The 17,171-nt window shown below is 46.8% G+C and overlaps 1 protein-coding gene across 3 annotated transcripts in view; it reads left to right on the top strand.

The window, feature by feature from the left end:
- Positions 1-17,171, top strand: part of DPF3 (double PHD fingers 3) — a 303,086-nt gene that overhangs the window by 43,635 nt on the left and 242,280 nt on the right. Inside the window, exon 1 of one of the 3 annotated variants that reach the window (XM_053224668.1) lies at positions 15,068-16,048. The exons of the other annotated variants lie outside the window; for them this stretch is intronic. The gene's annotated coding sequence lies outside the window, so the exon portion shown is untranslated. Of the gene's footprint in view, positions 1-15,067; positions 16,049-17,171 lie in introns of those variants that run through there. 3 annotated transcript variants of the gene reach the window in all.

Genomic DNA, 17,171 nt, shown 5'->3' with positions numbered 1-17,171 from the left:
TTTCCCCCTTTCTTTTCTTTAAATGTGTGGAGGGAGAGGGGGAAACCAAACAAAAGATTTTTCTCCTCTGGATTTCATTTATCCACAATCTCTCTGGACCTGTCCTCTCCTCCCCTATGACACCTATCCCAATTAACATGGAAATAAAGTGCTTACTTCATTTCCATTTGGGCAGCTGCAGATACCAGTCGGATTAGAGAGTTGAAGAAGTGGACCTGTACTGATGTCTCACTGAGCTTCCTCTAGCGTACCCCGTGTTACTGCTGAGGGAATGGAGGTGATTAGCAGATATACACAGGCCTGCTGTACCCAAGTGGGTATTAGCAGCGTCTAAATTAGAATTCACTGCCTCTCCTTCAGTGACATGCCTCCAGAATATCCCAGATTCCTCTGAGGGTGTTATTATCAGGCTTTCCTTTGATTGGAAACTCCCTTGGCAATTATTTCTCCAAGCCTAAATGAGGAAGAGGGGGTTGCAAAACCCATCAGAGAATTCATAGAAGCCAAAATTGCGATTCTTGGGCAAAATGAAAGAAAAACCAAAATGGTCACCCTGACCTCCAGCAGACAGAGGCAGCCCCTTAATTTTTTTCTAATTGTGGTCAAATATACATAACATGTATATTTAACATTCGTAACTCGTAAATGTGCCATTCTAGCCGTTTTAAAGTGTGCAATTCAGTGGCATTAAGTAAATTCATAATGTTGTGCAACCATTGATACTAACCATCTCCAGAATTTTTCATCATCCCAAGCAGAAGCTGTGTACCTATTAAACAATAACTCCCATCTCCTCCCCCTCCCCCCCCCCCCCCCCAGTCCCTGGTAACAACGATTCTGCTTTCTGTCTCTATGAATTTCCCTATTCTGAGCACCTCATGTAAGTGGAATCATACAATATTTGTCCTTTTGTGACGGGTTTATTTCACCTAACATAATGTCCTCAAGGTTCATCTATGCTGTAGCCTGTGCCAGAATTTCCTTCCTTTTAATGGCTGAATAATATTCCATTGTAGGTACATACCACATTTTGTTTATCTACTCATCCAGTGAGGGACCCTTAGGCTATGTCCATGTTTAAGCTATCATGAGTAATGCTGATATTAAGGTGGGTGTATAGGTAGCTGTCTGAATCCCTGCTTTCAATTCTCTTGGGGATACGCCTAGGCCTCTTCATTTTTAGACTCTTTAAAATTCAGGGACTACATTTCTAAATGGTAAACCCCCGCCTTATAAACTTAGGGAAAAATGCTAATAGTATCGTGAAGTTCAACCTCCTTATCCTTGCCCCCCCTGTAGGAATAGCATTATTTTTTTTTGGGGGGGGGTGCTTAAATCCTCTGAGAACCCAAAGACTCACTTCTTTCATCCCCAGCCACAAGGATCGCCATCCCCTTGTCTCCACCCCCCCTTGAGGGCATGTGGGGTGTCAGGCAGGGTTTGGGTTTGTGGGGGCAAAGAGCTGTAGTTCCCTGGTGAGTCTTGGACTGAACGTTTGGTTTGTTTCCTGGGCAGGATGGAGGTTTCATCCTGGCAACAGGGGGCCAAGGGGGATGGGACAGCTTAAAAGGCAAAAGTTAGTAAATCAGACCTATCATTTCCTTCAGTGAGAAAAGCCTGTGTCTCCTTTCTCCTCCTTTCCCCTTCACCCAGCTCTGCTTAGCCCCCAAGGTGCCTGAATGAAATAATGGATGTGAAAACATTTCCAAAGGCGTAAAGTGCAAATGGGAGGTGTTACTGGGAGAACACAGTTTCCATTAGCTGACTGAGGCCTTCTCAGAGTCAACAATACCTCACATATTGAACATTATTTTAATATATTAAAACTAAAATAAATGAAATGAGTATGGCATTACACATCAAGCCTAATCATTGCTTCTCGGGAAATGCAAAGCCTCACTCATCCAGCTGTGTGTAAATAGCCCTAGGATCTCATTGGGATTTTTCCCATTGTCGGGGTTTGAAATAGGTGAGAATATGAGCTCAGGGGAAGCCCTCATTTCATTTCCCCGTTGTCAGCCCTGAACTGAGTCCACCTGCAAAATCAGAGGAAACAGAAGCTCAGAGGACAGAGGAGAGTGCTTTCCTGGAACTTTGGCATTGGTCATCTTGCCGTCTCTGATTCCCCCTTCTATTAAGACGACTCTGGGAAGAGAGGAGCAGTGGTGGAGGGGCTGGAGCTTCTATCTGCTGGTCATCGAGGAGGTTGTGCTGTTGACACAGGAGATCAGTTGCCTGAATTGATTCTGTAGACTATGGAGCGCATCGTGGCGGGGCTCAAAACTCAAGAGACTTCCATCTTGATTGCCAGCCTTCAGATACAAGCTTGCTGCAACCCTACAACATTCCTTTACTTTATAAAAGCAAATTAAGTGAAAAACGTCATCTGGGCTTCCATTATCCTCAAATAACAACTCTTTACTCGTCTTTGTTTGCTGCCAGTTGAGCTCAGTGAGAACTGTCTCACCCTCTTTGGGGCTTTCTTCATCCTGTGCTGGCCAGCACCGATTGCCAGGCTGTCCCTCAGAACTAACTAAGCAGCAGATAGCCCCCCTCCCTGCATCTAGGAGCCTTCACTCCAAGGAAGGCCTCCAGTCTGTTTCTCCTTCCAGGCTGTGGTTCTTTGGCAGGACAAAGTAAGTGCCTGTGAGCCAGGAGGCTGACTGCTCCCCTAGGCTTCTCCTAGGGAAACCACTGTCCATTGGGGGGGTGGGGCGGGGAGGCAATGTGGTGCTGGGATGGGGGAGGGCAGGGTGGATGGGGTAGTGGGAGTGGAGAGAATATATTCTCTCCTGCTAATTATTTTCCCTGAGGACTTAGCCAATGCAGAACCATCTATTATCGTGGGAGCGCTCTATGGTGGTTCTGCCTGTGATGAATGCTAAGTGGAAACAAGCAAGAAAAATTAACAGGCGGCTGCTTCTGTCCACCTAATTAAAATGCATATCCAAATGCATAATTCCTTATGTTTCCCCATGCACACACTCCCCTTCCAATCCCAATTCTATGGAGGAGAAAAAACACTTTTCCCCAATCATTTCTCTTGATTATATTTCCATCAAGGAAGAGCTGGAGGGTTCCCTTAGAATAGAGAAGGGCAGTTCTTGTAACACTTTGAAAATTGCTGGTGTTTTACTTAGATTGAGCCCAAAAATTCTGAGCTGTTTTTGGTTTTAAATGAAGAACAAAAACTTTATCGGGCTGCAGAAAAAAGGGGGAAGGAAGGAAGTAGAGAAAGAAAGGGGGGGGGGAAGAAAGCAAGCAAGAAAAAAGAAAGTTCTCACCATTTTTGTTGACATTTTAGTTTTGTGCTAAGGGTCTTTTTTTCTCCTCCTCTTCCTCCTCCTCCTCCTCCTCCTCCTCCTCCTCCTCCTCCTCCTCCTCCTTTTCTTCTTCTTCTTTTGGTACTAAAAGTCAGCAAGGTCTTTTCTATCTCTCCTCTCTCTATTCCTTTCTCTGACTTTGCACCACCTCCCTCAGCCCCCCTAAACAAACATCACCCAGGGTTTTTGTAGAGAGATTTGAGAAGATGCATCTACCTGTGCAGATCAGGTAGAGAACAAAAAGCAAAAGCCTCTGCATTTGGGGCAAGATCAGAGATGCTGACATCACAGTTCCAAGTAGGTTTTGAATCAAACAAGCAATACCTCTTCATCCCTATCTTCCTCCCTCTTGGTTCACTGATCATTTTCTCCCCATCGAAGAACAAGTTTATTCAGTGGCCATAAAATATTTAATAGACAGGAAACTTAAGTTGCTGTGTTCAATTTGACGTCACTGCTGTTTCTGCAGCAGTCCCCCTCCCGGGTAGCCCCCCACCCCCCCAAGCCCCTTGACTGCCCTCCACAGCAGCCCCAGCTGTTGATTTATCAGGGCCGGCTGGCTCAGCAGTGCATGGAGATTGCTTTTAATTAACTCTCTTCATTTTTCCCAATCTTCAGGGAGCAGCAGCCCTTTAATGATTTTAATATTTTATCTGGATTTATATCCGCTTTATTTGTTGTTGTTTGACTTCCGCATTTGTTCTTCCCGAATCTCTTCCAGACTGATGGATTTATTTGCCCCTTCCCACAGCCCCCAAGACCTTTCTGGAGGAGAGACGACGACGGGTTCTGAAGAAGGCCCCGTCTTCCCGAGCTTTCTACACCTGCACGGGGGAGAGGTGCGGGCGTTGTTGGCCTGTGTGATGGTTTGGGTGAGAACCTTTGTCTTAGGAATCCCAGGCTCACCTGAATCCGCTGCAGGAATTTCTGAGCTTCCCATTAAAAAGAAAACAAATCCGAATTTGAGAAAGTAAGATCTCCTTGGCTCTCTCGTGCTTGCTATCTCTGTAAGGGAGGGAGCCGCCTTGGAGAGTTGGATAAAAATTGCTTCCTGGGGTCCCCAGTTAGCTGTAGTCGGAGGCCTGGTGATGACTTTAGGGCAGTGCTGGATATAGGTGCGAGTCAGATCTTGTGCAGTTTTCTGTGTCTGTAGATACGGCCGGGAAGAGGAAGAGTAGGTCTGGTCTGAAAGAGGACGTTCAGGGGCGCCAATTGCCTTCTCTACTCAGGCCGCCTTCTCCCTCACCCCTCAGTTCCGTGTTCTTGTGCCCACTTCCCAATGTGGGAAAACACACCGCCCGTTTGCGCACCTTCCCCGCTCTGCCTTCCAGCCTCCTTTTGGCTGCAAGGTCTACACCTTCCCCCAGCAGTCCCGGAGAGACCGGGCGGACAGACTTGCATGGGGGCTCTTTCAGAACCAGCTTGTCCGCAAAAATGCCTTTTTGGCATCTCGGTTTGGCGATGTGTTTCAGGGTCACCTGTTGCTAGGCAACTACCAACTAAAGTTTGAGCCTGATCTGGGGATTGCAGTAAATTGCCCTAGGTGACTTGTATTCTCATTTAGGGACCTGGCTTTGTAATCCTGGCTCCAGGAATAGGAGGTTGAGAAGACATATTTCCACATGTCTTTACGGAAAGAGGTATTGGCTTTTAAAATCTAGCCAGTGCCTGGCACACAGTCAGTACACAGATATTTGTTTTGGTGATGAAAATTGTGATTTCTTCCTATCTCCTTGCCCTCATCCTTTTAGCTCTGCTCGTTCTGAAAACCATGACGTCAGATTACTAAACTATATGTGGGATGCAGACACAGCAAACAATGGCTTCTACACCACGCTGTGGTGTTCAGGCTTCTCAATGTGCTTCTTCACCTTTCCTTGGTGACTAAAGACCCTTCTGAATCCTATGAAAGTTGTGGATTGTCTTCCCAGAAAAAAATGCACGTAGGTGTGAACATCTGCAAGTCGGGTCCACAGATTTTGAGGAGCCCATCAGTGGATGCCCCAGATGCCCATGGGCTCCAGGTTAGGGACCTCAGAATGTGGAGTGAGGGTGAACTTGTGAGTTCTGATGTGGGTTCTGTATCCCCCTCAGAGAGATGGCGCCCCTCAGACTCCCCTACAGTCTCACTGAACTGCTGTGGCTCCTCCAGCCCCACCTTGCCCCATGTGCACTCCATGAACACCTGCCTGCTGAACCCCTGGGTACTTCAGAGGCCCCCCCTCTCTCCAGTGAAGTCCTTGTGGACCCTCAGGTAGAATTGACCACACCTGCCTCAGCCCCATCGTCCCAAGCACACTCTTCTTTCATGGCCGTGGAAATTCTTGACTCTCGTTAGTCGGAATAAGGCCCTGGAAGGCTGGGATGGTGGTTGCTTGTACCTTTCTCATCCCAGGATCTAGCAGAGCAGGCATTTAATAAATATGTGTGGAATAATGAAGTAAATGAAACCTGCAAGCAGACAGTGCTCTTCCTCCCTAATTTGCTTCCGGCCCTTCAGAGTTGACGTGTTTCTCATTCCCTCCCTTGACTGCAGGCATTTGGAAAAGGCAGCAGAATTCCTTTCCCCAAATTCTTCAGTTTCAGGAGTTGGGAAACAGGCACAAGCTTGGCCTCGCTTGAGTGTGGAATGTACGGCCATGACAAATGTCAGTGTCATTTATTCTAGCCTCTTGTTTCTTTACCACTTCATTTTTGTGGCTCTAAGACCCTCTTTGGTCTTGGGAAGTAAAGACAAGTCTTTTTACTTTGCTCTCTCTCCTTCAGGGACTAAGTAACCCAGGGCTGGTGAATAGCCACTGATAACTCAGCCACATTTTTCTTGGGTGTCTACTATGTGTTCAGCTATGTATGGGATTTCCTTTAGCCTTATTTATACCTGAGGACTTTTCATGAGTTTTTAAGATAGGGAGCAGAAGGTGAGAGTGCTATAATGGTCTAACCCAACACCGGGACCTGTCCTATTGAGTTCTGGAGATAGCTATGGCTCAGTCACTGTTTTCAGATATATATCCTTTGAGACAATGCCTTTTGTGTACTTTCATAGTACCAACCACGACATAGATACGACTTGCCCTACGACTCATTGTCCCAACTGTGTTCAATGCAGATAGATTCGCTTGACAGTGAGACAAAAAAAATGATGTCCTGGGGATCGTGTGGGGGGCCTTCATTTTTCATACTGAGAGAGAGAAAAATATCACTGTAACTTTTATATACCCTCTTACTGCTTCAAATCATTATATCCTCCATGCTTCAAATCATTCATTGTTGGGGCCATTTGGAAGAAAGTACCACCCGGGAGAGGCCTGGTTCTGGGTCAGGAGTAAGGTGAAGACCAGAGGTGGTGATGGGCTACTCGAGTCACGTTTTAATTCCGATTCTGATCCATTAGACATCCCTCAATGCAGAGAGCAGGAGAAAATGCTGATGGTGCACAAAATATAGGTTGCAGGAGCAGAGTTGTACAAAAGTGTTTGTCAACTCGGAAAGGTCATACTGCACTAGCACTTACTCTCAAAGTAACTGTCCCTCGGTCCCTGTGTGCGGCCCTACAGTACAGAGGGCACACCCGGGGCCGTCAGGTTGCGGGTGCTCATTTCCTTTCTGGGCAGCCATCCCAGTATAACAGATACTTATACATATTCTGTCCTCATTTTATCTAATTACACACATCTCTGGGGGATGGGGAACAGGTTTGGATCATTCAGTTTTAGGTCAGTTATGCACAGGGTAGCTGAGATGAACACTAATCTATAGAGTTCTGTGAAATTGGGAAAGTTCCCATAGTTCCCTGGTCCAAAGCACACCAGGGGGCATTGTTTGCCATCTCAGGGCCCTAGATCCCAGTCAGCATCAGAGGAGGGATGGAGCCTGGCTGGGTCGTGGGGCTGAACCTTCCGAGACCGAGCTAGCTCTTGCTACCCTTTGAGCAGTAGGGATTCTTGCTCTATTATTTGGTGACCTGCCAAACAGAGAGGACCCAACAGTGTGGGTCCCTCTTCTGGCAATCATTTGCCACCCAGTACCCAATACCTGCCTGGAATGGGTTCAGTTTCCTGAGAACTACAGAACAAAAGGTGCTCTGACTGATGCAACAATCTTTATTATTGCCCAGTGTTGCCTGGAGTTTCTGTCTCCTTTTCAACCCAGATGAACTGGTCTGGACAATATAAAAGCCCTGAAATGTCCCCCACCTTTCTCCAAGACCCAGATCGGGCAGACTCGGGCCACTGCCAGGCATCTCTCCTCTAGGCTGTATTGTAGCTTTTGAAATCCCCAGGAGAGAAAAGCCCACTGGTTACCCTTTTATTTTCCTTTGGCTTTCTACTTCTTATTTCATTTCTTGACTCAGACCTCAGCCTCCCCAGCGTTCTCTGAGCCCCAAAGAGAGGAATAATCCACGCAACGCCTAATATCAAGGTTTGCATCTCCAGCCCAGGCTTCCTTCTGACCTCTTGTCTCCCTCGTCCTTGCCCTGTTGACATCTTTTTCCTCGCCTTCTGCATTGCACCTTGATCAAAAAGCACTGAAGGGGCATAAAAAGAAGGGAAGAGTTTTTGCTCTGTCACCAGGAGGGCACACTCAGTCTCGTGAATGTGGGAGCGGGCAGGGGGAAGGAGGAAAAGGTCAAAGCTTGCACACAGCAAACCGGGTGAGAAGAAACACGGGGTGTGAGGTTACTCTGCACTAAATGAGCGGTCCAGCCCCTGAGGGGTCTGTGAAATCAGAAAAGAGAAAGAGCGTCCTGTGGTTGGGGTGTCAGAGAAGGTTTCAGGGAGGAGGTGGCTTTGAGCTGAGTATGGAAGGACAGTGGATCTGGTCAGGCTCAGAGGAGCAGTGGAGGGTGAGGTGGAGAAAGACAGGCACGAAAGGAAAGTGAATGGAGATCCGGGAAGTGTTTGAGTAATTCCTTAGAGAATCCCCTTCCTCTCTCCGGGAAGAAAGGCCAGGTGGGCAGGCATGTGTGGAGGGGAGCAAGTGGGTCTGTTTGGCTGGTTGGGAGTGGGAAGGTGGTCCCCGAACTCGCCCGGGGCCACGTTGTTCTGAGTGGAGTCCCATTTTGGCAGCCAATTCTTGGGAAGTGCTTGGAAACTTTGGAGGCCAAGGGGGCCTCCAGGGGGAGGCTGGGTTGTCCTCCTGAGTCCCTCAGCAGGAAGCATCGCCCACCTCCAGGGGCCCCCTGGCTAAAGTTGAACTGAATCCTCCTTCTTGGTTTCCTTGGTAATATGTTCTGGGTCCTTTTCAGGGTACTTCCCTGAGGGGTGGGGTGCAGAGGGCACACTGGGGGGCCTTCACTGGTGTGAGCCCCCTATTTTGTCAGGCACAGGACTGCCCTGGCCCACTCGTGGGCAGATTTGCTTAGTAGGGCAGGATTGTAGGGGGAAGCCTGTCCAAGTGGTAGATCTGAAACTCTCTCCCCCTTTGTATCCTTCAATCACCATGCCCTTTCTTTCAAAACAACAACAATAACCCATAAGTGGTATAAATACAATATACAAATCCAGTCGAGGGAGGAAAACATAAATGCTGACCCTCGTAGAGCAGTCAAAGCCCCGTGCCTCGAGGATTAGTTTCGTGGTTCAAATCGGGGGAGGGAGACTGCAGGTCTCTAAGACAGTGTTTCCTTCTGGGAGGACTGAGGGAGTTTGTTCTGTAGATGGTGCTTCCCCATGGCCACCCAGGCACACGGGCACCCCTGTTACCCATTCAAGTGCCCACCTACATGTTGCCTACTCCCCCCTGCAGGAAGGCCTGGGGCCCAGGGAGCTAGCTTTCAGGGGGAGGCGGGGCGTTAAGCCCAGTCGTCAAGGTTCCTTAGAGCCTTGGGCTCTGACAGCTCACACACTCTGTCTCAGGGAGAAGCAGTGTGGCAAGCAGGGGCTATGTGGCCTATACCTTAAATGCAGGCTCTGGAGCTAGAGAGTCGGGGTTCAAATCCAAGGCCCGCAGGCAGGATTCCTAACCCCTCTGTGCCTCGGTTTCCTCATCTGTAAAGTAGGAATGATAGTTTCTGTCTTCAGAGTGTTGTTGGAAGAATTGAATAAGTTAATATATGTCAAGAGCTTAGGAGAGTTGGCACGGGGCACCTGGGTGGCTCAGTCAGTTAAGTGTCCGACTTCGGCTCAGGTCATGATCTCATGGCCCGTGGGTTCGAGCCCTGCGTCGGGCTCTGTGCTGACAGCTCGGAGCCTGGAGCCTGCTTCAGATTCTGTCTCCCTCTCTCTCTGCCCCTCTCCTGCTTACGCTCTATCTCTCTCTCTCTCTCAAAAGTAAATAAATAAACATTAAAAAAAAGAAGAGTTGGCACATATTTACCTTCTAACTGGATGTTCACAGGGACCCTGTTTTTCTTTAAAAAAATTTTTTTTAAAATGTTTATTTATTTTTGAGAGAGAGAGAGACAGAGCGTGACTAGAGAGAGGGAGACAGAGAATCCGAAGCAGGCTCCAGGCTCTGAGCTGTCAGCACAGAGCCCAACACGGGGCTCAAACCCGTGAGCTGTGAGATCGTGACCTGAGCCGAAGTCAGACGCTTAACTGATTCAGCTACCCAGGCATCCCTGCAAGGACTCTGTTTTCCTATCCATAAAATGGAAAGACGTACTAGCTGATTTTTTCTCCCCACATTGACATCTTAAGGAAAATGAGATAATAAGTAAGAGAGCCTCTGATTTCCATAGAACAAAGAAGTTCTAGAACTCTATGGCATTATGATTATTATTTTTTACTATTAGAAGAAATGTGCTAGGAGACTTTGAGACAGGTTTATCTATAGGATGTCTTGCCCAGGAGTTCGGATTATTGCATGCTACTTACTCGGTGCTGCTATTGGGTCCTTCTGAGAAAGAAAAAGAATGTCCCAGATGCTGCAGAACAACACACAGGGGTGAACTGACTCTGACGTGACTGGTGACTGAACTCCTGGTTTCCAGCCTCTGCTGCCTCCTCCAAGGGGGAGGAAGGTGCTTCCTTCCTGGGTGAGCTCTGCCCCTTCCACAGCTAGAAGAGGGCTTGAAAGTCCTTCGGACCAAAGTGGGTGGCGTTAAGAGTTGGGCTGTGCACTCTTGCCGGGGTGGGCGCCTTTCGCTTCTGTGGCCCTCCCGTCCCGGTGGGTGCGTGTATGCATGTTCCTAGCACACGCTTTTGGTAGGCAGCACTCTGTACTTGACAAGCTGGCATTCCACACTCCAGATCTTCCAAACACCAGACCCCTATGTTATTTTTAACTGTCCAAAGTTTTTTCCACGTGGTGTAATTGATGGGACTCAGTGGCCTAGTGAGAACCTAAACTTCAGCTCATTTTGCAGCCCTTGAATGGGCTGGGTCTGATGACCCAGCAGAAAACCACCCTGTTTTCTGAATTGACTGTTCTAAATCTTCCCGCCTGCCCTACCTCCCCCACCACCCCCCCCCCTTCGTCTCTGGGGAAAAGAAGCGTGCACAAAGATAACCTGAGCTCGCCTGTTTCTGTGGCTCCAGATAGGAGGGAGGAAGATCGTTTCTGTCTGTGACCTTCTCCTCCCTGCTCTCTCTGAGTCCTGCTACTGAGGGACAAAGATACATTTCCAGGGAGATGACAGGAAGGGCACTGAGAAGGTTGGTCCTCAGTCATTTCTGGCCTCTTTTCCAGCCCCCACGTTCCCTGAGGGGTAAGTCACATTCTCATCATCCTCTGGGGACAGTCCTGGACAGATGCTTTTTTTTTTTTTTTTTTTAAGAGAGCCTGAGATCTTGTGTCTGGTGACCGCTGTTCTTGTGATAATGGAGAAGATTCTCAGTCACCCACGTCCAGGAGAAAGTGCACCATTTCACTCTGGCCTGTCATTTACGTCACAAAGTCTCCAGCTTGTGTCTTTTTTTTTTTTTTTTTTTTAATGTTTATTTATTTATTTTGAGAGAGAGGGAGAGAGAATCCCAGTCAGGCTCTGTGCTGTCTTGTGCAGAGCCAGATGGAAGGATTGATCTCACAAACTGTAAGATCATGACCTGAACTGAAATCAAGTTGGTTGCCTAACTGACTGAGCCACCCAGGCACCCCTCCAGCTTATGCCTTGTTTCTCTGTGTTATTCACAAGTCTCTCCAGACCACAGTGCACTTGGCATTTTTCTTATAGTAGTAGAACAAGTATAACGTACCACTTATTATGGCACTGGATATACAATGACATGCATATCCGATATGGACCCTATCTTTACAAAGCTTATAGTCCAGTTGGGGAGATGGGCACTAATCATATACATATATAAATAAAATTTGGATCTATGTTTTGTTGTAAAGCCAGGAGGACGGAGGAGAGTATGGAAGGGAACACTGTTCTGGTCTAGTGTATTGAGGGAAAGTTTCCTTGAAGAGGCAACATTTTATCCCAGGCAGAGAAATGGCACATGCAAAGGTCCTGTGGCACACTAGAAGGAGCAGGGAAGGCTGTTGTGCCTGGAGAGCCAGAGAAGGAGAGAAAATAGAGCTCATGGTATGGTAAGAATTCAGGAGGGGCCAGAACACAAAGGACTTGATGGGAATTTTAGAGATGTGTATTTTTCCCTATGAGCAATGAGCAGTTACAGAAGTTTTAAGTTAGGAAGTGGCTTGATCCAGTTCACGTTCTAAAAATTTCCCCCTGGAAATACAGGGAGGTTTAGCATGATGCCCTGGGAAGGACGGGACAGGTGAGTTCTGAGGAGACTTTTCTGGGCAAAATTTAGAAAATAAAAATAAGATATGAGCATGTACATGAAGGACAGGGCATGAGCCGGAAAAGGCCGGGACAATGGAGTTTCCCCTTTAACTGCTTTCCTCCTTCATATCATTCCCAGTCCCATTTGGTAGTTTAAAGACACTGACACCCCATCCCCTACCCTGGACGTTTTTGATTCTCTGGAGAGATTGATTTTCTTCCCAAGTAGCATCTACAGCACTTTGGTCCCCTCTGCTGTCCCTGCTGCTTCTTCCAGACTGTTCCTTTGGGCCTCTCAAGGTGTGGACTATCTACACGAGGCACACCTGTGTGACTGATGAGGCGGCAGACTTCTGGGCCTCCTCTTAGACCCACCAAACCAGAATCTCGGTGGTAAGGCTGTGCACTCTCTTATGCCTCCTAAAGCTTGAGAACCACTGTTCTTGTAGCCCTGCACCTGCAACAACAAACTTAATGATGCTTTAAGTGTGTGTGTGTGTGGGGTTACATGTGGACCAAGTGCTTTGGAGGCACAGATGGTCTTCTTTAGGCCTGGCAACAATGCACTCCAGCAGACAAGGATCTGGTAGCCGTCCTTTCCTAGCTGATGCGGTTACAAAGTGACGGAGCTGGTGCCTGCAGGAGGCTCAGCGCTGCACGGCTGCCCCCAAACATTGCACTGTGCCTTTGTTTCTTCACGCCTCTGTTTTGTTTTGTTGTGTTTGTTTTTTGAGAGACAGAGAGAGTGGGTGCAAGTGAGCAAGGGGCAGAGAGAGAGAGAGAGAGAGAGAGAGAGAGAGAGAGAGAGAGAGAGAGAGAGAATCCCTGGAGGGAAAGAGAGAGATGGGAGAGAGAGAGAGGGAGAGAGAGAGAAAAGGGGGCTAACCCGAAGTGGGGCTTGTGCACACCCAGAGCAGGGCTCAGACTCACAGACCATGAGATCATGACCTGGGCCGAAGTCAGATGCTTAGCGACTGAGCCACCCAGGCCCTCATGCCTCTGTTTACAAGGTGAGGTGAATCCTTATAATTTCCAGATGTAGTTCCTTTAAAAAAAAAGATTCAGTACCTTTTTGGGGGGAGGAGGTGGTTCATGAGATCCATCTAGAAAGTGAGTATCTAGTTAGTACATGAAAGGGTGGAATTAGGTGGGTTTAAATTATTTTAGCTTTTTAGTATGGAAGATAGCAAACCTATATGAAAGTAAACAGAATAGTGTAAAGAACCTCCATAAATCCATCACCCAAGTTCAACAGTTGTAACGGGGACAGGGAGTGGGCATCTTTTCAATGGTTCAGTCAGGCTTTGCCCTGTGACGTTCTCATTTTTATGTCCATTGAATGAAATGCCTGACGGAGCCTGGGTGGCTCAGTCAGTTGAGTGTTGACTTTGGCTCAGGTCACGATCTCACAGTTCATGAGTTCGAGGCCCGCATCGAGTTCTGTGCTGACAGCTCAGAGCCTGGAGCCTTCTTCAGAGTCTGTGTCTCCCCTCTCTCTCTCTGCCCCTCTCCTGCTCTGCTCTGTCTGTCTCTCTCTCTCTCTCAAAAAATAAACATTGAATGAAATGCCTGATAAGAGAATGGGCAGAAGGATCAGACAAGATTGTAAAGTACCCCTACCAGCTAATGACCAGAGAGGGAGAAAGCTCTTTTGACTCAATTTGTCCCTTAACAGTACAGCTCATAGGCAAGGCTAGAGCTTGGAACTGCAGACCTAGGAAATACCTTGGAGATCACTGGTGGTCTCCCTTACTGTCGAGACATGGTGGCAGAGGCCTGGCAAGGTCTGGGATAGTGGTCAGGCCTCACACAGCTAGGAAAAGCACAGAACTGGGCTTGAAACCCAGGTCCTCCAGCCTTTCCTCCCTTATACCTGCCTCCCTTAAAATAAGTTTTTTTGGGGACGCCTGGGTGGCTTGGTCGGTTAAGCGTCCGACTTCGGCTCAGGTCATGATCTCACGGCCCGTGAGTTTGAGCCCCGCGTCAGGCTCTGTGCTGACCGCTCAGAGCCTGGAGCCTGTTTCAGATTCTGTGTCTCCCTCTGTCTCTGCCCCTCCCCTGCTCATGCTCTGTCTCTCTCTGTCTCAAAAATAAATAAACGTTGAAAAAAAAATAAAAAAAAAATAAGTTTTTTTTCCTCATTTATTTAAAAAAATTTTTTTCAAATTTAGATATATTTAGCCTGTAACGTTGTATTAATTTCAATATATTAATTAATATATAATTAATTATGTATATAATAATTTCACTGTAACAGTGATTCGATATTTATATGTATTGCAAAATGATCACCGAAATAAGTCTGACATCACCACACATACTTAAAAGATTTTTTTTCTTGTGATGAGAACTTTTAAAATCTCTCTTAGTAACTTGCAAATACACCATTATTAACTACAGTCACCATGCTATACCTTCTATCACCAGGACTTATTTTTAACTAGAAGTTTGTACCTTTTGGACACCTTCACCTATTACCCTCCACTACCCTCTGCCTCTGGCAACCACCAATCTGTTCTCTCATTCCACGTATAAGTGAGATCATACAGTATTTGTCTTTCTCAGTCTGACTTACTTCATTTAGCATAATGCCCTTGAGGTCCATCCATGTGGCAAATGGCAGGATTTCCTTCTTTTTTTATGGAGGAGTAATACTCCTTTGTGTGTGTATGTACAGACCACATTTTTGTTATCCATTCATCCATTGATAAACACTTACGTTGTTTCCATGTTTCGGCTATTGTAAATAATGCTGCAGTGGATGGGAGCGTGCAGTTAGTATTTTCATTTGCTTTGGATAAATACCCAGAAGTGGCATTGCTGGACCATAGACTAGTTCTATTTTTTCATATATATATTATATATATAAATATATAAGTATATATAAATATATAAAATATACATATTTATTTATTTTATTTATAAATATATAAAATATAAATATATAAATATATATTTAATATATATGTTATATATAAAATATATAATTATATATATACACACATATATGTGTGTGTGTATATATATGTATATTTAAGTTTATTTATTTATTTTGAGAGAGAGAGAGAGAGAGAGAGAGGGAGAGAGAGAATCCCAAGCAAGCTCCACACGACCCAGAGCCCAATGCAGGGCTCCGTCCCACAAACTGTGAGATCACGACCTGAGCCGAAATCAAGAGTGGGACCACTCAACCAACTGAGCCACCCAGGCACCCCTAGGGTAGTTCTATTTAAAATTTTCTCAGAAACCTCTACTCTGTTTTCCACAGTGGCTGCACCAATTTACATTCCCCCAACAGTGCGTATGGGTTCCCTTTTCTCCACCTCCTCGCCAACACTTATTTTGATACCTAGCCATTCTAACAGGCCTGAGGTGGTAGCTCATTGTACTCTAGTGTTTGTTTTAGTTTTCGCCCTGATGTTTTCCGGCATGAAGCCACGGGAGACAGAACCCCTATGAAAAGCTGTCCAGAGTCCTGATGGTTGAAATACCAGTATTTGGCTACCTCAAACCTTGGCTTCCTCCTTGTGAAAAAGACCCTTAGTGTAGCCTGGAGTTCTCCTGGTCTAGCTAGAAAATAATATATCTGTAAAATGAGTACTGGAGGAAGTGAGGGGACTGCGTGTGCATTCTCCCTTGGCTTTGCCTTCGCTAAAAGTCTAGAAGCTCTAAGGCAAAGTATGACAAGATAGTGGGAACCATGGGGAAGGAAGGTAGAAAAGAAGGAAGAAATCAGTTTCACCGGGCAGCTTCATGGAGGAGGCGAGGCTGAAGGAGGCCTTGATGGGTGGGGGGAATCTAGGGAGCTGAGGAGAGAGAAGCCTTCCCTTTAAGAGGGGAATCAACCTCTTAGCATGGCACATCAACCAAGAATTATTTAGCACCTCCCGAAGTGGAAAGCTCTGTGCTTCACGCTGAAGAGGATACTGAAAAGCAGAACAATTTCTGTTCTTCAGGAACTTCCTGTCTAGCTGAGGGACGAGACCTATGTTGAATATTAATATAAGTTGAAGACTCTAAGACTCTGAGATGCAAGTTAACTTTTAAGGTAAGCCTAAAGAAGAGCACACCGGAAACCGAGAGACGAGGTCCAAAGGAGAACATGGTAACCATGCCAAGGGCCGCAGACCCAGTGTCTTCTGTGTATGTGGCCATGAGCTAGCTGCTACAATAACCGCATCATTACAAAGCAGCCTTTTTTTTTTTAAATTCTTTTTTTTTTTTTTAACGTTTATTTATTTTGGGGACAGAGAGAGACAGAGCATGAACGGGGGAGGGGCAGAGAGAGAGGGAGACACAGAATCGGAAACAGGCTCCGGGCTCTGAGCCATCAGCCCAGAGCCCAATGCGGGGCTCGAACTCATGGACCGCGAGATCGTGACCTGAGCTGAAGTCGGACGCCCAACCGACTGAGCCACCCAGGAGCCCCACAAAGCAGCCTTTTAAAGTAATAATTACACTAGTTCCAGCTTCCATCTTGAACACCTACACTCTGCTCAGCAGTCTTGTGCTGTGTGGTGCACACACATTAATTCATTTAATCCTCCCGGGAAGCAGATAATGTTAACTAGTTTATAGAGGAGAAAACTCTAAAGACTTTAAGCAACTTGCCTGAGACTCCGAGGCACAAACCTGGGTCTGTCCATGCAAAGCAGGTAGGGGTTCAAAAAGGCACAGTGTACATGGCTGGGTAGCTGGGAGAGAGAAGGCTGGACAGGCAGTGAAGCACCTGGTATAAATATCAGTGTGAAAACTTTGGCGCTGATCCTGTAGGTGCTGGGGAGTTATTTAAGGTATGGCAGGATGGACGCTGAGGGTGATTAATTTGCAGGATGGCTTGAGTGGAGAGGCCGTGGCAGGAACACAGACCAAAGCAACTGGGGTCTGTGGTGGTGGGGGCGGGGGGTGGCGGCGGTGGGAATGTGCCTGGTCAAAGCACGTAATGAAAACCCTCACAGCCCATCAAACTTAATTAAAATCAAATAAACACTCCGGCAAACCCATCTCACCCCAAGTAGGGATAGAGATTCCAGATCACTCCTAGGGCCTTAATGCTGGTTTCAATATAGCTGCAGGGACATAAAGCTTCATCGATATATAACATTTGTAAAATATGCGTACGCTCTGCATCGATAGGCTCCCTTACACATTTACGGTTTCGGCCCTCAGCT

The sequence above is a fragment of the Acinonyx jubatus genome, chromosome B3, assembly GCF_027475565.1.
Source record: "Acinonyx jubatus isolate Ajub_Pintada_27869175 chromosome B3, VMU_Ajub_asm_v1.0, whole genome shotgun sequence".
Classification (NCBI taxonomy): Eukaryota; Metazoa; Chordata; class Mammalia; order Carnivora; family Felidae; genus Acinonyx; species Acinonyx jubatus.
This window is presented reverse-complemented; position numbering and strand designations above follow the sequence as displayed.